Source organism: Macaca mulatta, chromosome 4 (genome assembly GCF_049350105.2).
Source record: "Macaca mulatta isolate MMU2019108-1 chromosome 4, T2T-MMU8v2.0, whole genome shotgun sequence".
NCBI lineage: Eukaryota > Metazoa > Chordata > Mammalia > Primates > Cercopithecidae > Macaca > Macaca mulatta.
Genome location: NC_133409.1, coordinates 6,984,307 through 6,994,104, shown reverse-complemented (window position 1 = coordinate 6,994,104; position 9,798 = coordinate 6,984,307). Strand labels below are relative to the sequence as shown.

General features: G+C 35.9%; 1 pseudogene; it reads left to right on the top strand.

The window, feature by feature from the left end:
• Positions 1-6,234: 6,234 nt before the first annotated feature.
• LOC714782 (small ribosomal subunit protein uS5 pseudogene) lies at positions 6,235-6,988 on the top strand (annotated as a pseudogene).
• The last annotated feature ends 2,810 nt before the right edge of the window (positions 6,989-9,798 follow it).

The following is a 9,798-nucleotide window of genomic DNA, read 5'->3' as shown; positions in this document are numbered from 1 at the left end:
TACCCAACTTGGAATTCTAGTGTTCAGTGACTATTATACAGTCACCAACTGTTTATTGAGATAATACATGAAATAATAAATAAAAATGGTCTTTTCTCCCCAAAGTAGTTTCATCTACAGTAACTATATGTCTTAGAACTTCTATAACATCCTCATTTCAAATATTCTTACCCAGTGTTCCCATACGATTACAGTTATATTTGAAAGACCAAGTGCCCTGGTTGTCAGCTCTGAACACACAGTCGCTGTAGCTACCCAGACCTGGTTTTAGCATGCCAAATATAGGTGCTGAGGGCAGAAATGGTGACTGATACATTGCAGAGTTCATGTACTGGAGTTATCAATATCCTTGCTCAATGGCACATTGTAATACACCAGCCCTGAAACCAATTTTGTGTGTTCAAATGAAAGTACAAAAATCAATTACTAGAGAAGGATTATTTTTGTATTGCAACCTCTTGCCTTCCAGAGTAATTCAAAAATCATTATAGACCCCAATATTCAGAGAAATACACTTTTTTACCTCTTTCCTGACAGATTTTCTCTTACAAAGAAATGGAGAACATGACAACCTGTTTATTGAAAGGTAAGGAATGTCTTTGTTTTACGGTTATTTCTACTTGAATCCACAGTGATTCTCTATTTCGATCATTACAAACTAAGTTGTCAAATTTAGTCAGTTTAAAAGATAGGGAGAAACTAGCATCCTCGTGCAGACTGTTACAAAACCACTTTTGTTTTATTAGTCACATTAACATTCTATTGCCCTTTAAATGCCACGAGTTCAAGAGTACAGCTGTATACATCATGAAAATATTTCTTCTCATTAAAATAAAACATGAGGATACAATTTCCTAGGACATAGATGACAAAGAAACGGCAAAATAAGAATCAGAACAAGCTGGGTACGATTACACATAAGAGGCTGGGTGATTTTCCAAACAAAGCTTTGTCACTGTTCTATCACTAAGTTAATCAGGAAAGGGTTTAATTTGTTTGTTAGCACCTGCTACTTTTCTTTTATCATATAAGCCATAATTAGAAAAATGAAATTTATTCACTGAGATGTATTGAAATAGAAGTTGTGCCACTTCATTCTAAAGGAAGGATTCACATCATAATGCATATGATATTCTTCTTTCAGAAGTGCTTGCTTGTTACCTGTGAACAAACTGGATATCATTTCCAATGTTACATTATCATAGTTACAGAGAAGTGTGCAGTTACCAAATCACCAATACCTCGAAACTCACAGTAAACTAAAGCAATCACAGTAGATTGATCTAAAAATTAGAATAGGAAAAGAGCAAAGAATAAATGAATTCTGATTTTGTCAATGTCTCATATCCATGTTTTAGATCATGTAACATAAGAGCTAAAATGTAATTTTCACCAATATTCTCAATGATGTATCTCCAAGAATACACAAAAAGATTTCCTGCTTTATCCTACTCTCCTTGTCACAAATCTTGGCATTTTCTTCAATTTTAAATTCTTACTTCATCTTTTTTCATGTATATCCAGGTCCTTTGAACTCGCCTTCCAAAATACTTCTTTAAACTATCTTCTTTCATTTTTCCCATTTCTCATGACTGTTCTGGTTTGTCATATATCCAACTTACCTCCAGTCTTTCAGCTCTTTCCTTGTCTTCTGATCCCTCCCTATTTTTTCTACTGCACCGTGATCAAATTAACTCTATGACATGTATATGCAGGTATGTGTTTCTCTTGGTAAATAATACTCCACTTCTCACTGTTGTCTATTACAGTGATTCCCAGTGAGAAAAGCTATTATATAATAAATTTAATTATATATTAAAATATATTAATTATATATTGTGTATTAATAATACATAATTAATTATATAGTATATAATATATTATATATTAATATTAAATATTATATTATAAATATGAATATAATATATAATATAAATTATATATAATATATAAAAATATAATGTATAATTAATATAGTAATTACATGTTATATATTAATAATGTATAATTAGTATATTAATTACATGTTATATATTAATAATGTATAATTAATATAGTAATTGCATGTTATATATTAATAATGTATAATTAATATAGTAATTACATGTTATATATTAATGTATAATTAATATAGTAATTATATAATATATAATACAATTAAATATATATTATATATTAATAATAATATATATAATTAATATCTATAGTATATGTTTAGATATCAGTTTACTGTTTTCTTGTCTGTCTGGTTTTGATATTTGATATTAGGGTAATACTAGCCTTATAGAATGAATTATGACTTATTTCCTCTTTTTCTATTTTTTGGGTAGCTTTTGAAAGATATGTATTAAATTTGCTTTAAATGTTTGTGGAATTCACCACTGAAACTATCTAGGACTGAGTTTTTCCTTGTTGTAAGAATCTTTTTTTTTTTTTTTTTTTTCCTGAGACAGGGTTTCACTCTGTTGCCCAGGCTGGGCTGTAGCAATCCACCCACCTCAACCTTCCAAACCTTTGTAATCCAAACCTACAATTACAGGTGTGAGCCTCCGTGCTCAGCCTGTTGTGAGATTTTTATTTACCAATTCAATCTCCTTGCTTATTATAGATCTCCTCTCATTATCAATTTCTTCTTGAGTCAGTTTTGGTAGTTTTCATCCTTCTGAGAATCAGTTAATTTCATGTAATCTATCTAATTTGTTAGCATACGTTGTTCCTAGTACTACTCCCTTATAATCTTTCTTATTTCTGGAAGGTCAGTAGTGATGTCCCATCTTGCATTCCTGACTTTAGTAATTGGAGTATTCTCTCTTACTTTCTACACCAGTCTTGCTAAATGTCATTAATCTTGTTAGAGAAAAAAACAGTTAAAATGAAAAATAATGTATTTATGTAGTCTTCTGTATTTACCTGCGTATTTTTTTGTTGTTGTTGTTTATGCTGATTTGAATTACTGCTTTGTATCCTTTAATTTCAGCCTGCAAGACTCGCTGCAGAATTTCTTGTAGAGCAGGTTTGCTAGTGACAAATTTTCCCCATTTTTATTTATTCGGGTATATCTTAATTTCTTCTTGTTTTTTCAAAATCGTTTTGCTGAATCTAGAATTTTTAGTGGACTGTCTTTTTCTTTTTGCACTTTGACTATGTAAACCCATTGCCTTCTGCCTTCCAAGGTTTCTAGTCATTTTTTCTCTTGATATTTTCAAGTTTTTTTTTTTTTCTTTATCTTTGACTGTTGACAGTTTGAGTATGATATGTCAAGGTCTGGATCTCTTTGAGTTTATTTAACTTAGAGTCTATTAACTTAGAGTTTATTGTACTTGATTTGTTCTACTCAGAATTTGAGTGTGTAGGTTAATATTCTTCATCAAATTTGAGAAATTTTTAGATGTTGGTTTTTATCAAGTATCTTTCGGACTCTTTATCTTTCTCATATTACTAGAATTCCTATCATGCATATGCTGATATTCTTGATGGTGTCCCACAAGGCGCTGAAGCTCTGTTTACTTTCTTCACTTTTTTTTCTTTACATTCCTCAGACTGTGTGATCTCTATTGACAGATCTTTGAGTTCACCAGTTTTCTCCTGCTAGTTCAAATCTGTTGCTCAGCTCATCTAGTGATGTTTTCATTTCAGTTATTTACTTTTCCTCTCCAAAATTTCTATTTGGTTCATTTTTGTATTTGTAATTTCCATCTCTTTATCACTATTTTCCACTTGGTGCGAAGTCATTATCACACTTTCCTTTAATTCTTTAGATATTCTTTATCTACTAATCTGAGACCCCTTAAGGACGTTTTTCTGTTGACTGCTTTTTTACTGCTAATGTGGCAAATTTTTTTTATTCTCCCATCTCAAACTGATAAAGGTCTAAAAATACGTCAGCAAAACACATTCAATAGCAAAATGTTGAAAGATTTCCCTCTGATATGGAATATGTTAAAGGTTACCTACTAATAATATTATATACAAATCTTAGACAATGGAGTAATGGAAGGATCAGAAATGAAATTATATGGATAGAAATATCTTTTACATTTAGTTTTTAAAATTTGACTATGCTATATCTAGATCTACATCTCTTTGATTTTGTTCTACTTAGAGTTTGTTCATAGAGATTTAATCTGTAGAAATAAAATTACATTTGTGGAAGTAAATCCAAAATTACTTACAAGAAGTATAACTATGTATTGGAAAATTCAAAAGAACCTATAAATAATGTATTAGAATTAATAAGTATGTTTAGTAAGGTTGCTCTATCTAGGAACCTTGCTACAAATATAAAAATATAAAAGTAAAAATGCTAAATTTAAAAACATTTTTCATACCAGCAACAAACAATAACAAAATGTGAAAAGGTACCTATTCCCTTTTCCTTTCTTTTCCTTCCTAGACAATTCAGTACTAAAGCCATCATGTAGGGTGGAGCAACGTTGCTATCTGCTTGGGGAAGGGGTGGCTTGGCGTGGAATCTAGGAACCAGAGCAGCGGGAGGAAGAAACAGGCCCATAGGAAGCATCCACTATGTGGCCTCAGGCCTGTGCAGAGGAGGAGGCCCGGTGGGCAGCTCAGAGTACAAGCAAGGTGCAAAGGGTGTCCAAGCATTGGGGTGATGCAAAGTGGGACATCAGAGCCTGGGTGTAGTAAACAGGTTAAGCAGAGAATCTAGGCAGACAGATAGGCTGGCCCATGGGGCCTGAACCTGCAGGGACCCTAAATAGGATGAGGAAGGCACCTATGCAAAGGGTAAAGGGTGCTGGGCAGAATGGGATATTAGTTACAGCTGGGGATGGACCAAATAAGTAAATCAATTCAAAAGAATGACAGTGGGTTTTGTAAGGTGGCAAAATGAATGAACAAATATAGAAAAAGAGAAGAAAGCTAAAATAACACTGTAATGTTGGATCAGAATTAGAAATGTCAGTGCATACTAACATATTTCAAACTGTAAAGATAGAGATGTGTGCACACATCTCTATGTATGTATATACATCTCATGTATATACATCTCATGTATATACATACATGCATAAATAAACTTCTATATATTCTATATATTCCCTAACTTTGTCCATTGCAGGCCTAGGAGTGGCCATATTCCCAGTGGTGCACAGACCTTACATTATCAATATACATTTTCATACTATTAGTATACATTTTTAATACTATTTTCTACAGAAAGGAAAGATGGATCCTTGGATAAAGGGCTGATTCTTAGGTAGGTCCAGGAGAAGTAAAAAATGTCCCAGAAATATCTTGTTATGTATTCTTGAAAGCACAAAGATGCTCAAGCAATGAATATTTCAAAAGAACCATTTTGAAAGTATACCTGTTGGTCAAATTGAGGACAATTTGAGCATCAGAATAAATTAAATAAGTAAATGGAATTCTAATCCATTAGGTAAGAGGGAAAACCATGAATCTCCAATGATGTGCATCTCTACATACATACAGACAAGATATTTACCTCATTTGAAAATACCTCCCCACAGAAAACACTCATTAAGTAATTACTAAGGGAAAAAAGAATAACTTCACAGTGGATAAGCCTGGCAGACACCACATTCATCAAGTAATCAAGGCAGTAATCATTAGTAATAGAACAAATCAAAATTGCAAGCCTCCTGATAGAATACAAGAGAACAACAGAGCATCACTGCAGTTTTATTTCTCATGAAATGCAAATCCTGAACCCACTTCTGAAGAAATATCAGACAAATCCCAGTGAGGAACATTCTAAAAAATCACTGGGTCATGATCCACAAAAGTGCCAAGTTCAGCAAAGTCAGTGACTAAGGATCTCAGTTTCTGACAACTGAATGCGACATGTAAATCTGAACTCGATTACGTTGCTATAGGATGTCGCTGGGAGAACTAGACACGTAAATAGGATCTGAGGACTAAATATTATTAGCATGCCAATGTTAGTTTTCTGATTTTGATAGCTGTAGGCGATTTTGTGTTTATGTAGGAGAGCATCATTGTTCACAGGAAATGAACACTGAACTATTTAGGGGTAATGGGACATCAGGTAAGCAAACTACTTTCATAAGGTTCTGAGAATAAAATATCTGTCCTTGCTTCTCCAAGAAAACACCAAACGGCGGATGATGCAGGTGCAGCCGGGGGGCCCGGAGGCCCTAGTGGGCCTGGGACGGGGAACCGCAGTGGCTTCCTCGGAGATTTCGGCAGTGGCATCCGGGGCCGGGGTCGCAGCCGTGGATGGGGCCGGGGCCGGGGCCGAGGCCGCGGAGCTCGCGGAGGCAAGGCCAAGGATAAGGAGTGGATGCCCGTCACCAAGCTGGGCTGCTTGGTCAAGGACATGAAGATCAAGTCCCTGGAGGAGATCTACCTCTTCTCCCTGCCCATTAAGGAATCTGAGACCATTGACTTTTTCCTGGGGGCCTCTCTCAAAGACGAGGTTTTGGAGATTATGCCCGTGCAGAAGCAGACCCGTGCTGGCCAGCGCACCAGGTTCAAGGCGTTTGTTGCTATTGGGGACTACAACGGCCACGTCGGCCTGAGTGTTAAGTGCTCCAAGGAGGTGGCCACCGCTATCCGTGGGGCCATCATCCTGGCCAAACTCTCCATTGTCCCCGTGCGCAGAGGCTACTGGGGGAACAAGATCGGCAAGCCCCACACTGTCCCTTGCAAGGTGACAGGCCGCTGCAGCTCTGTGCTGGTGCGCCTCATCCCTGCACCCAGGGGCACTGGCATCGTCTCAGCGCCTGTGCCCAAGAAGCTGCTCATGATGGCTGGTACTGATGACTGCTACACCTCAGCCCGGGGCTGCACTGCCACCCTGGGCAACTTCGCCAAGGCCACCTTTGATGCCATCTCTAAGACCTACAGCTACCTGACCCCTGACCTCTGGAAGGAGACTGTGTTTACCAAGTCTCCCTATCAGGAATTCATGGACCACCTTGTCAAGACCCACACCAGAGTCTCCGTGCAGCAGACCCAGGCTCCAACTGTGGCTACAACATAGGGTTTTTATACAAGAAAAATAAAGTGAATTAAGCCTAAAAAAAAAAAAATCTGTCCTTAAAACTTTTCTGTAACTTTATCGTTGGTTCAAATGTTTTAAAAAATGAACCAAAGTACCAAAATAGCATTTTAAAATAACGCATATTTTTATTAAAAATGGGCAAGACACCGTCATGTTAATCAAGTCAATTTTCTATACAGAAAAGTATATAACATCAATAAAATAAATGGAAATGGAAATATATGCAATGATGTTAGTTCTTTCCCATAGTGTTAGGTAGATAACATGAAGCCCTAACAGAGTTTCCAGAAAATTAATATTTTGGTGGAAATTCACAAGTTGTTTCCAGAATGTATATAGATGAAAATGGCCAACATTAAGATAAGCTACTGGGTTTTGAACAGTTTACAAAGTCATAGTAATTAAGAGAACGTGTTATTGATACAAGGAGAGATAGAAATAGAATAGAACAGGATAAGAGGCCAGAAATAGAGCCTCTTATAAGTGGACATTTTTATTACAACGAAGTTTGTACCACACAGCAGTAGAGAAGGAGCAGGTGTTTTCAAAAAATTATGCCTGGTCAACTGGATATCCACTTGGGGAAAAGCAGAATGACTTCTGCCTCGCCACCAAGCAATCCGTACCTTGTGCATTGCCAATCTAAATGTAAGAGGAAAACCCCTATTACAGAGCCCCTTGATCAGTGTTGCCAATAGAACTTGTATGGTGATGGAAATGCTTCACATCTGAACCCTCCTAGATGGTAGCCACAGCCACATACTGGTTTTGAGCAGGTGAAATATGGCTAGTGTAACTCAACCACTAAATTTTCACTTTGTTTTTATTTTACCTAATTTATGTTTAAATATCCACATGTGGCTAATGGCTACTTATATTAAACAGTACAGTTCTAGATAATAAAGGAAGAGAATATCTTTATGTCCTTGGGGTAGGCAGATATTTCCTGATAGAACACAAAAGTATTCTCCATAAAGGAAAAAATTGGCAAATAAGAGCTTCTTCTCATTAGAAGACATCATCAAGGAATTGAACGTAAACCAACACGTAGGAGTTATTGCAACACACATAGTTAACAAGTTCTCAGTCCTGAATCAATAAAGCCTTCCCATAATCATTAGAAACTTACCAAAGAAAATGAAAGTGGAGTAAGTGGACAAATGGCTTGAACAAGCACTTCACAAAAAGGATAGCCAATGAAGTAGTGCTTTATATCAGTGTCATCAGGGCTCTTCTAATTGAAACCACCATTAAATATCACTACACACCCACCAGAAAGGCTAAAGTTTGTAAGACCCACAGGACATGTGGCAGGGATGGGGAGTGACAGTTGCACTCCAATGGTGGTAAATTGGAACCCACTTTATAAAACAGGTATTATCCACTAAAATTAAATGTATGCAAGCCTTATAAACATTAATTCCACTCTAATGGACATGTCCAATGTAAACGCATGCACATGTGTGCCGAGAGTCTTGAGCAAGATTTGTAGAATATTCCTCAACTTGGATTTAGCTGATATTTTCTCATGACAAAAAAAAAAAAAAAAAACATAGTACGTGGTAATAAACTGTGAAATACAATGAGTATTACAAAGTAATGAAAAAAACATCACTGCATGCAACAACCTGAAGAAAACCTGCAAACATAATATTCAGTGACAGAACAAGATACAAAGGATACATTCAAATGATTCCTTTGGTGTAATCTTCAAAACAGGTGGTATCTGTCCATCGTAGTCAAGGAGGGGAGGCTATAACTATGAGAGGACAGGAAGGGGCCTCCAAGGTGAGCAGAGTGTGCAGTTTCAGGCCCTGGGTAGTGGATACCTGGGTTTGCTCCCTCGTGATCATTCATTCAGATGCATGTTTATGATTGCTTACTGCCTTTTGGTTGGTTACAGGGCAATACAAATTGTAACATCATTACTGTAAATTCCTAATCATATATTTATAAAATGTACATGCTGTGTGATTTCTTCCCATAAGCCAGCTATCCTAAGCCTAGTTTTATGACATTGCTACTCCTGCCAGTTTTTTCAAGAGCATGGTTGAATGTTTCCATAATCCTCAAAATTAAATTTATTCTTTTGAAATAAAAAATAAACTTGGTGTTATTATTTCAGTGATGCTGAGAATATTATAACATTCCACAATAATTCATTCTTTTAGTTTTTTCCCACAGAGAATTTTAACTCTGCATCCCCTAAAATAGTGGCAGGCACTGCTTTAAAAGAATGAACTGGCTTATTCTGTCAAATGGTGATCGAACCCATTTTAAATTTGCAGGATGAATTTTATGGTGCTGACAGCTTTTATAAATGATTTCTGGGCTAAAATATTGAATTAGTATTATTATCCTTCAGTGTGTCATTAAATGTTTAATGAATGTTTTTAACACAGATAACAATGGATACAGTTATCCTGGTAGACATATAAAAGAAACCATTATCTCACCACTTTAATGTCCTTCTTTGCTTTAGTTCTCTTAAAATCCTTCCAAAAGAAAAATGTGTCTACCTCTCTTCATTCTTCATGCCTCTCCGGGGCTCACATTAGTTGCTAATTGCAGTTTCCTGTTTTATCTCTTTTGGTCCACAGGGATCACAGATCTTTTTGTGACTTCTTCTCTGTAATACCAGGCATTACTTGGTATTTATTTTCAACATACATAATGTGCCACCACTGTCAAGGGAAAATTTCTCTTAGATGAAAAAATTCCATAAAAATAGATGCTTGCATTTTAATTGTAGGTGATATGGCTACTCTTATTCTTATCTATGCCAGGGT